This window comes from Dipodomys ordii, unplaced genomic scaffold, assembly GCF_000151885.1.
Source record: "Dipodomys ordii isolate 6190 unplaced genomic scaffold, Dord_2.0 Scaffold87, whole genome shotgun sequence".
In the NCBI taxonomy this organism is placed as follows: Eukaryota; Metazoa; Chordata; class Mammalia; order Rodentia; family Heteromyidae; genus Dipodomys; species Dipodomys ordii.
In genome coordinates, this window is record NW_012267303.1 from 732,813 (window position 1) to 739,915 (window position 7,103).

The 7,103-nt window shown below is 52.3% G+C and overlaps 1 protein-coding gene across 2 annotated transcripts in view; it reads left to right on the plus strand.

Annotated features, from left to right (window-relative positions):
* Positions 1-7,103, plus strand: part of Ppara (peroxisome proliferator-activated receptor alpha) — a 53,703-nt gene that overhangs the window by 3,601 nt on the left and 42,999 nt on the right. For both annotated transcript variants that reach the window (XM_013025743.1, XM_013025745.1), the window contains exon 2: positions 688-762. The gene's annotated coding sequence lies outside the window, so the exon portion shown is untranslated. The remainder of the gene's footprint in view (positions 1-687; positions 763-7,103) is intronic.

The window sequence follows — 7,103 nt, forward strand, 5'->3', positions numbered from 1 at the left end:
TTTCCTCCTTCCCTTCCTCCCTCCCTCTTTCCCTCCCTCCCTCCTTCCTTCCTTCCTTTCCTCCCTCCCCTTCCTTCCTTCCTTCCTTCCTTCCTTCCTTTCCCTCCCTTCCTTCCTTCTTTCCCTCCTTCCCTTTCCTCCTTTTCTCATTCCCTCCATTCCTCCCTTCTTTCTTTCTTCTCTCCCTCCCTTCCTTCCCCCTTCCCTCCTTCCCTCTTTCCCTCCCTCCCTTCCCTCTCCTTCCCTTCCTTCCCTTCCTCCCTCCCTTCCTCCCTTCCTTCCTTCTTTCCTTCCTTCCTCCCTCTCTCCCTCTCTCTCCTCTTTCTCCTCCCTCTCCCTCTCCTTCTCCCTCTCCTTCTCCCTCTCTCACTTTTTTTTGAGAAGAACTCCAACACCAAGAGTATTTCCGTTTGTATGGCTCTTGGGGCACGCTGGGGCTCTCCGGGCTGCACAGCCCCCTCCCCCTCCCCCGTGCCCTCCCCCCCCCCAAAGGAAAGCAGACAGGTCCTTCCCCTCCTGGGCTTGCTGGGGTGCTGGGTACAGAGGAGGGATGCAGCTCACAAGCTTGTGACCCGACACTGTCACAGGCGGCAGGGTCACGGTGTCTTTTCCAAGGTGGTAGAGGCAGGGGGGGGCACCCAGAGGGCACACCATAATCATTTCCTTCTTTGCCTTCCTACTGCCAAGGCTGAAGCCAAAGGCCCTGCCTGCCCTTCCGGTGAGTGACAAGACACCCTCAGAACCAAGACCGTGTGGCCACAGGTAAATAGGTGTGATTTGCGCGTCCTGGGCTGGAACCTGTTCCAGGCTGCAGACCGGCAGCTGTGGGGTCAAAGATTCCTGTGTGATGTCATGCTCAGTTCTGGGTGCTTGGAAAGGGAGGTAAATGTGGATGGACTCACCGTTCAGTTCCGGGAAGCTCGGTCCGTTTTCCTGGGAACTCTTGCTCTGACCCGGCAGGCTGGACTCATGTGCTTCATAACTTTAGAAATGTTACTGAACATACACATGACAGTGGCCAGCAAAGAGCAGTAGCTGTCTCCATTTTGATCTGGTCACAGCGGTAGCTGCCCATGTAGTGGCTGACTTCCCACACTGCACCAGCAAGGGCAGGGGTGGCCCCAAGAACCATCCCTCCGTGGGCCCGAGTCCTGTAGCGCTCTGAAGGGAAAGTGCACTCATTAACGGTAGAAAGGCTTTCTCTTCCTTTTCCTGCATCTTTAAATATATGAAATGTGTCCTCATAAAATAGTTCTTTTTAACTAGGTTATATTTCTCAGCCTGGTATCACAGAGGTTTTTTTTTTTTAAGTTGCATGTGTATGCAACAGAAAGAAAAATGTTCCTTTTAGACTTTTTTGTAATGTGCTCTATTATGATTCACCAAAAGCTTTCCATATAAATAAAATGTTTTTCTGTCTTATCACTTAAAATGTGTGTATAATATTCCATTGTGTTTAAGTACAGTAATCATTAAGTCAACACACACATATATCATTCATTTTGTACATATGTAGTGAGTAATTGCCAGGGGCTATTGTGCCCAGTCATGAGCAAGATTACCATGTATCTGCTCTTGAAGCCCATTTCCATTCCAGACTACAAAAGAGTCACTTCATTATGGTTCCTGTTATGGCAGAAGATTGAGGAGGTGGGTAGGAAGGGATGTGTCTCAGAACACCCCGCCTTTTGTGATTGGAGACCTGGCTTCGTTTTTACCTGCTGCTGTGAGCTCCCGCGTCTTTATAGTACACATTCTTAGTATTTTCTAAAAACATTGATTAAGAGATCTGTGCTTATTGTAAGCACATGCCAGATTGTCTTCCCTGCTTTCGCTGTGGCAGTCTGTGTGGGAATGGATTTGTTCTTGGCAACAGGTGGGATCTTGGAAGTAGCCAAGCGGCAGCATTTGGTTTTATGTTCATCTATTTATCTAAATTCTGTGAGATGTTGCAGGGGCATTTTGGGGGAGGCAGGGAGGGTCTCTGTTACTGTTGTTGATGGTGGTGTGTGGGTGTGGATGTAGGTGCGTGTGCGTGCATGTGCGCGTATATGCGCGCACTCACACACACACATGCTAGTACAGGAGCTTGAACTCGTGGCCTTGCATTCTTGCTTGGCTTTTTCACTCAAGGCTGGCACCCTACCACTTGAGCCATACCTCCACTTTGGCTTTTCACTGACTAGTTGGAGAGAAGAGTTTCACAGGCTTTTCCCAGGTTGACTTCAAACCTCAATCCTCAGCTCTCAGCCTCCCGAGTAGCTGAGAGTACCTGGCCTGCTGAGTGTCTCACTGCAGTGCTCTGATGTTAGTGTCTTGGAAGAATCTGCACTTCACCCAGTGAAGGCCTTACATCCTCCTGGGCCAGCCCTGCATGGTAGCTTTGTAGTTGATCTGGACTGCTTTTGAGGCCGTGTTTGAGGAAGGAAAGAATATTTGAAAATCTTGCTTTGCATTATCACACTATGTTATCTATTGATGAGGAGATTTGGGTTCTGTTCCTTCACTGCTGCCCGGCTTACGGGACAGGAGGCCTCTGTCTACTTCCCTAAGGAAATGCGGGGCCACCCCAGGCCACCTGGCAGGGATTGTGATGCTTTGAAGCAGGGGCTCAAAGCGCGGCACCCACCCCAGGAGGCTGGAGAGGGAGGCTGCCTGCACCGCCTGCGTTTCTCACCTGGCAGAGGCCGACACCTGAGCTGTTCTTGCTCTTATCGTCTCTGACCCTTCCAAGGCTTTCAGCAAGAAATCCCCCCTCTCTCCTTACACATTTTGGTGTGTAATCTTCTTGAATAGGCAAAGAAGTATTCTCTGCCAGCAAGAACAAGATTGTTGCCACCGGTTCCTGTCCAGTTTGGATGTTAACGTGGTCCCAGGCTTTGGTGACAGTGTCCTACCCTGTCCTTATTACTCCAGTGTGTCCAGACCAGGCCGCGGCCTGTCCCTCCGCTGGGGCCTGTGCTCCTCCATCCTCGGGGCTCAGGCGCTGCCTAGGTCCATGAGTCTCATTTCCCCACCGAGTCTGACCAGAGTGTAGAGTGTGTCATTGCTGTTGCCAGGCTAGTCAAGAATATACCTGGGTCTCACAGATGCTCTTGGAATATGTGAACAATTAGCAGAGTGTGTGTGTGTGTGTGTGTGTGTGTGTGTGTGTGTGTGTGTGTTGTAGTAGAGCATGAAATCTGGTCTTCATGCTCTCACTTGGCTTTTTCACTGAAGGCTGGCACTCTACCACTTGAGACACACCTCCATCACTTCTGGATTTTTGCTGGTTAATTAGAGATACCAGTCCCATGGACTTTTCTGTCCAGGCTGGCTTCAAACCTTGATCCTCAGCTTCCTGAGTAGCTAAGATTACAGATATGAGCCACCAGTGCCTGCCTAAACAGATTGTTGAAGACCCATTGTCTTGTAAGACGATGGACTCAAATGCCACACACTGACTTAGTAGGAGGATTTCATGAGTTTAAGGGGTGAGGGTGCTGATGGAGCCTGGCTTAGTGCCCAGGAGGGAGCGCACTGGGACTGCTCTTATTTCACTCTGTTTGAAGAGAGTTGCACATGAAAGAGGAGAGCAGGTTCTAATCCTGTTCACTGGCCTGGCACTCTTAGCTCAGAGAACTCGAGCAGGCAGGGGCAGGCCTGGGGAGGCTAGGGGAGGCCAGGGGCAGGCCAGGGGAGGCCTGAGGAGGCCTGGGCAGGCCATGGGAGGCCAGGAGAGGCCAGGGGCAGGCCAGGGGAGGCCAGGGGAGGCCTGGGGAGGCCAGGGGAGGCCTGGGGAGGCCAGGGGAGGCCTGGGGAGGCCTAGGCAGGCCAGGGGCAGGCCGTGGGAGGCCTGGGCAGGCTAGGGGCAGGCCAGGGGAGGCCTGGGCAGGCCAGGGGAGGCCAGGGGCAGGCCAGGGGAGGCCTGGGCAGGCCAGGGGCAGGCCAGGGGAGGCCTGGGCAGGCCACGGGAGGCCAGGGGAGCCCGCGGGAGGCCTGGGCAGGCCTCAGGAGGCCTCGGGAGGCACACCGCACAAGGCCTCAGAGGCAGGAGCACAACCCATCTGCCTTGTCGTCTTGAAGGTCCTGAGGTTTGTCAGGGAGAACTGGGGATTAGGGCCATCTGGAAGGTCCTGAGGTTTGTCAGGGAGAACTGGGGATTAGGGCCGTCTGGAAGGTTCTGAGGTTTGTCTGGGAGAACTGGGGATTAGGGCCAGGTCAAGAGCCAGGGTGCCCCACCCCCCACCAACCCACCGCCATGCTCTGAGCCGCTTGTAACTGCACAGGTCTGTGGTTCTGTGATAACCACCCTGAGGTGACAAATCACCAGGCAACAGGAAGACAGCCCAGTACTGAGCTGGAGGTTGGCACGTGCCTCCGTGCTCCTGCGTATTCACTGTGAGGCAAACGACTTGTGCTTGGTCGAGTTGCTCAATCCAAGGACTAGCAAGCCCCGGGGTTCTGTCCCACACCCACACCCCTGTGCAGACGAAGTGACACCTTAGAGGCGTCTTCCTTTTTTTGGACAGAATGACATTTCTTAGGCAATAGTAGTACAACATGCCATCCCTGGTGTCATACTGAACATTTGGTAGCTTCTAGACTCCAGTCTCATCTTCTCTATTATATGAGATGGCTTGCTGAGTTAGTGTCTTGGAAGTGGCGCTGTGGCTCAAGTGGTCGAGTGCTAGCCTTGAGCTGAAGAGCTGAGGGACAGCGGCCAGGCCCAGAGTTCAGGCCCCATGACCAACAACAACAACAAAAAAAGAGACTGAAGCTGAGTTAGTGTCTTTTCTTTGTCAGCTCTGTGTGTGTGTGTGTGTGAGAGAGAGAGAGAGAGAGAGAGAGAATACTGCAGCTTGTACTCAGGGACTGGGTGCTGTCCTTTGGTTATTTTGCTCAAGGTAGCATTCTACTACTTGAGCCACAGTTCCACTTCCGGCTTTTTGCTGGTTAATTGGAGATAAAGAGTCTCACCGGCTGCCGGGGGCTGGCTTCAAACCTCGATCCTTAGCTCCCAGCGTCCTGAGTAGCAAGGATTACAGGTGTGGGCCACAGGTACCTAGTTAGGCTAGTGTCTTATTTCTGTACTCATCTTCTGGCTTGCTATTTCTGTTTTTCTGTCTGTGCCTTGGGGATGGGATTCACACAGATAATGCTTAAAAGTCATGCAGGGAAGTTTGACATGTGGTTCAAATGGAGCCTTCTCTGGGTGTGTAAAGTTGCTTACGATAGAACCACTGGGCAGCAGCTGTGTGCACGCGTCCTTGGACGTAACAATGTACGAGGAGCGTGTTTTGTTCAAGTGCAAGGACTGCCTATCTTATTCCCACTCTGGAAAAAAATATTCAGAATCCGTCACTAAATACTGCCCAGCTTACCTCCTGCCTCACAAATCCACTGGCCAAAGCGTTTTCTAGAAAGGAAACCATCACATTGCTGTCATCTTCAAATCACAATAAGCCTAATCTGCTAAACTCTGTCCTGAAAGAAGCAAGTTATTTGTCCTAAATAGGTTAGCTCGGCTGGGCACCAGGTTCTTACACCTGTAATCCTTGCTACTCAGGAGACTGAGATCTAAGGACTGTGGTTCAAAGCCAGCTCAGGCAGAATAGTTTGAAAGACTCTTAACTCCAATGAACCACCAAAAAGCCATAAGTGGAGCTGAGGCTCAAGTGGTAGAGCAACAACCTTGAGGGAAAAAGCTAAAGGACAGCTCCAATGGCCAAGTCCCAGTACCTGCATGCACACATATGCGTGCATGCACACGTGTGCACGTACACACAGGGTTCAGCAGTGGTGGTGGAGCAGAGGTGGGCAATGCCCGTGGGGAGCAAGCCAACATGATGGAGTTGAGAGATCTCACATGAAAGGCTGCAGGAGGATGTGGGCGGAGGGCTGGAGAGCCACAAAGTGCGCCATGGGCTGGCGTGTGAGATCAGGAGCCGAGCCGGCGTCCCCAAGCAAGGGACCCCCGAGGGTGACGGGAAGCCGAGTCAGAGTCCCCAAGCAAGGGACCCCCGAGGGTGACGGGAAGCTCCCCAGACGGGCAACAGCAGTTCCTCCAAAGCGCCAGGGCTGTAGGTGGAGAGAAAAGCAATGCTCATGACGTGTGTGTGTGTGTGTGTGTGTGTGTGTATGTGCGCGTGTGCGTGAGTGCATGCTGACACTGCCAGGGCTGTAGGTGGAGAGAAAAGCAATACTCATGACGTGTGTGTGTGTGTGTGTGTGTGTGTGTATGTGCGCGTGTGCGTGCGTGCATGCTGACACTGCCAGGGCTGTAGGTGGAGAGAAAAGCAATGCTCATGACGTGTGTGTGTGTGTGTGCGCGCGCGTGCGTGCGTGCATGCTGACACTGCCAGGGCTGTAGGTGGAGAGAAAAGCAATGCACATGACATGTGTGTGTGTGTGTGCGCGCGCGTGCGTGCGTGTGCACGGGTGTGCACATGTGCGCGCTGACACTGGGGCTTGAACTCAGGACCTAGGCACTGTACCTTCGCTTTTTTTGCTCAAGGCTGGCTGGTCCTTTACCACTTGAGCCACAGCTTCACTTCTTTTTATGGTTAATTAACAAGAAGAATCTCACAGACTTTCCAGGCTGGCCTAGAACCACAATCCTCAGATCTCAGTCCCTGGAGTGGCTGGAATGAAAGATGTGAGCCACCAGCATGGACACCCCCCCACCCCCGCGCCCCCTCCTTTCTCTGCTTAGATGAGTATAAGGAAGGTGGCATTTCATGTCTAGGGCACAAGTCTAAGAGAAAGTAAATGTTTAACCACATCCAAGGGCAGCTGATAATCTTAGCAATAGAGGCCCCAACTGAGGGCAACAGGAGCCCTGACTAATACAAAAAGAACACAAGACTGAGGAAGTGCTGCCTGCCCACGGGACAGTGCGTGAGTTCAGGCAGATGTGGGCTTCCCTGGAAGAAAAAGCATTTTCTACCAGTTATTTCCAGAAGATTCCTGCTCAATTGTGATAGCAGGGTTGCTTCAAGAGGGAAACCATAGAAACACAAGCTGAGTGATTGTAGAAACACAAGCTGAGTGATTGTAGAAACACAAGCTGAGTGATTGCAAACTACGACACAGGAGTGGCTTTTAATTGATGGAACTGGGAG